Genomic DNA, 3,622 nt, shown 5'->3' with positions numbered 1-3,622 from the left:
GGAATAAGAGTATTCTTCCTCCTCATCCTCAGTACTGTGGCGACTAGTCAGTTCACACCCCCCCACCCCGATCTATATGGAAGGACTACCCACCCCTTATGCAGCAAGAAGACATTTCTCACACCACTGTTGTGCTGGCTAGTTTTATGTCAACTTGACACAAACTAGTGTCACTGGAGAGAAGGGAGCCTCATCTGAGAAAATGTTTCCATAAGATCAGGCTGTAGGAAAGCCTATAGGGTATTTTCGTAAATAGTGATCAATGGGGGAGCGCCCAGCCCATTGTAGGTGGGACAATCTCCAGACTGGAGGTCTTGGGTTCTATAAGAAAACAGCTGGATGCTTACTTACCTGGCAGGAGCCGTGCTGTGATTGGGAAGGTGGTTTTCCCAGGGTGAGGCTTATTCAATACACTCTGGATGGACTGACCCCTGTGATTTCTCCAAACTTGGGGAACTCACCTGCATAATTTGTGGTAGTGTGGGACTGAATTCATTCTCTCCCCTGGAAAAAAGGAAAGAAAAGAAAGGAAATTAGTTGAACAAGCAACATGTAATAAGCCAGTAAGCAGCACTCCGCCATGGCTCCTGCACTAACGTCCTTTAGTGATGAGCAGTGATGGAGAAGTGTAAGCTAGACAAGCCCTTCCCTCCCCAAGTTGCCTTTGGTCATGGTGTTTCTTTACGGCACTAGTAATCCTAGCTAAGACCGAAGTTGGTACCAAGATTGTGGGGTATTGCTGTGACAGACCTGACAATGTGTTTTTGGGAGGATTGTGGAAAGACTTTGGAACTTTGGACTAGAAAAGTCATTGAGTGTTCAAAATTAGTGAGATGTTCTGTGAGAGTTTGGAAAATAGGGGTTCTGAGAGCGGTGCAGAGGATGGAGGCCTGGCTTGTGAGGTTTCAGAGGGAAGCCAAGACTCTACTGGACAATTTGTGTGAAGAATCTGTGGGTGTCTGGTCAGATGGAGCCGAGAAGTTAGCCTTGCCTTAGAAGAGAGCAGCATCACTGAGGTGAAGATTTCTGGCAAGTGTTTCCTCAGGGTCAGCACGCAGTTGTCTTCCAGAGGCAACTCAGGTTGTACCTCACGCTGGCAGCCAAACTCGGTTCTGTCAGAGTCACCCAGGAGATACTGCTTTTCAAGACATGCAGGGGTCATAGGGAACAGCTAAGGCTTGACACTGTGTGGCAGGGCTGGAGTCCCTGAAGAGAGAGCCCAGGAGAGGCCATTGGTGAAAGTGCAGCCCAGTTGCAGCAGAAGACCTAGCAGTTTGGAGATGCCAGCACCGTGGGATGACCACCACGAGCAGCAGGAGCAGTGGCGTGGAGCCTGCTGGAGCCGAGAAGACAAGCTGGGCGTGCTGCAGAGGGCAGAGCTGGAGAAGCGACCCAAGAAGCCCAGACCTGGTGAGTGGATCCCAGACATTGGACATTGAGTTGATCACATAAATGGCGTTTCATTTTCCCTCTATTCAGACTGTGACTGGACCCTAGTTCTTCCCTCTTGAAGGGAGAAAGTGTTCAACTTATTTTTCACTTGGGGATGAACAAGAATGGAAAACTTGTGGCTTAACAGTGATATGTTTGTGTGTCAAGTTGACAAGGGGTCAGTTGTGCTGGCTACTTTTGTGACAACTTGACACAAGCTAGAGTCGAGAGAGAGAGAGAAAGAGAGAGAGAGAGAGAGAGAGAGAGAGAGAGAGAGAGAGAGAGAGAGAGAGAGCGCCAGAACTGAGAAAATGCCTTCAAAAGATCAGGCTGTAGGCAACCTTGTACCTGTAGCTCCTTTTCTTAATCAGTTGGGGAAGCACCCAGTCCACTGTGGGTGAGGCCAAACCTGGGTGAGAGGTCCTGGGTTCTGTAAGCTATGTTGAATAAGCCCATAAACAGCATTCCTCAGTGGCTTCTGCATCAGCTCCTGCCTCCAGGTTCCTGCCCTGGTTGAGTTCCTGTACTGATTTTCGTCAACGATGAACACAGGGATATGGAAGTGTAAGCCAAAGAGCCTTTCCTCTCCAAGTTGCTTTGGTTATGTGGTTTCCTTACAACAATACTAATACACTAGATCAACTATTCACCCAGCCTAGGCGCCATAAGCCTAGGGCCCTCTGGCACCCTGTGTTTTGTTTTTTTATTTTGTTTTCCTTCACTGATTTTTTTATTTGTTTGCATCTGTATGAGGCTGTATAAGTTTATATGCAAATGTGCATGTCAGGGCCTGAAGAGGGAAAGAGAGTGTCAGTATCCCGGGCACTGGAGTTACAGGAGGTTGTGAGCCATAATATGGGAACTAGGAATTGAACACAGATTCTCTGCAAGAGCATAAAAGACACTTAACAGCTGAGTCACCTTACCAGATCCAGTCTGTGATTCTGTCCCATTGATGATTGTGTGGGCATGTTTTCCTGTACATAAATACTCACACAGGCCTTCTTGCTTTCTTTCTGTGTCTGAGCCATCATTGTTCTGCATATGGACAGAGGCTTGTGGACCAGGAACTGTATATGCAGTGAGGCTTTTGCAGGCATGCAGAATTCACATTTACCTAGAAATGGGGGCTTGCACCCAGGTTTCAGAGAAAGTCCTGGAGGCTAGGCAATGAACAGCAGACTCAGAATTCCCACAAGCAGCTCCTGGGAGAACGTATTGCTTACCTTGGAAATTTATAGATGTAGGGAACGAAAATTCTCTGTTGATAAGAGCTTCAGACAGCAAACAAAACCAGCCCCAGAGAGGTATCCCCAAGCCAGGGTGGGTGTACCTACCAACATCTTAGGGGTTGGTTTTCCAGGAATACATGAGCTGCTAGGACCATGCTGTATGACTCAAGAGCAGGACATAGACGATAGGACTTAATGGTTCCTCATCTGGGTTTCAGTCTTGCTTTGATCCCATGTTTCCTTCTTACGAGTCCTTGGGAATGGGGATGTCTCCTCTGTTTTATTTTATATTGTCAGTATGATATTTTCTGTTTTTCTTTTATAAGGACATATGTTGAAATAGGAGCGGCGGGGCTGCGTCCCCAGCACCCGGTCGCCTGCACGGCTAGCTTTATACCCGAAATAATTACACAGAAACTATATTCTTTTAAACACCGCTTGGCCCATTTCTATCTAGCCTCTTCTAGGCTAGCTCTCACACCTGGACTAGCCCATTTCTAATAATCTGCTGTAGCCCACGGGCTGGTTTACCAGGAATGATCTTAACCTGCATCTGCCTGGAGTGGGAGAATCATGGCGACTCACTCACTCAGCTTCTTTCTCCCAGCCTTCCGTTCTGTTTACTCCTCCCACCTATGTTTTAACCTATGAGGGCCAGCCAAGCAGTTTCTTTATTACTTAACCAATGAAATCAACAGATTGATATATGACGCTCCCACATCAGACATAGAGCTAAGAATTTACCTTGAATCTCACAGGAAATTTTGCGCTGCAGATTTTGAAGTCTGCTCCAACAGTTACAACTTGGAAGACTCTTGGATGCATTTTGTATTATGAGACACTCATGTCTTTGGGATTTGAATATGAAGTATCTCTCATAGGCTCATGTGGTATACTCTTGGTCCTTAGCTGTTGATATTATTTGAGAAGGTTCTGGAAGCCTTAGGAGATAGGACCTA

At 46.7% G+C, this 3,622-nt stretch overlaps 1 non-coding gene across 1 annotated transcript; it reads left to right on the top strand.

The window, feature by feature from the left end:
* The first annotated feature begins 343 nt into the window (after positions 1–343).
* LOC113455997 lies at positions 344–507 on the top strand. Its single transcript, XR_003376894.1, has one exon. It is a non-coding gene; the product is annotated as a U1 spliceosomal RNA (small nuclear RNA).
* Positions 508–3,622: the final 3,115 nt, after the last annotated feature.

Source organism: Microtus ochrogaster, chromosome 4, assembly GCF_000317375.1.
Source record: "Microtus ochrogaster isolate Prairie Vole_2 chromosome 4, MicOch1.0, whole genome shotgun sequence".
Lineage (NCBI taxonomy): Eukaryota > Metazoa > Chordata > Mammalia > Rodentia > Cricetidae > Microtus > Microtus ochrogaster.
Note: the sequence above shows the minus strand (reverse complement) of the source record. Positions and strands in the feature narration are given on the sequence as shown.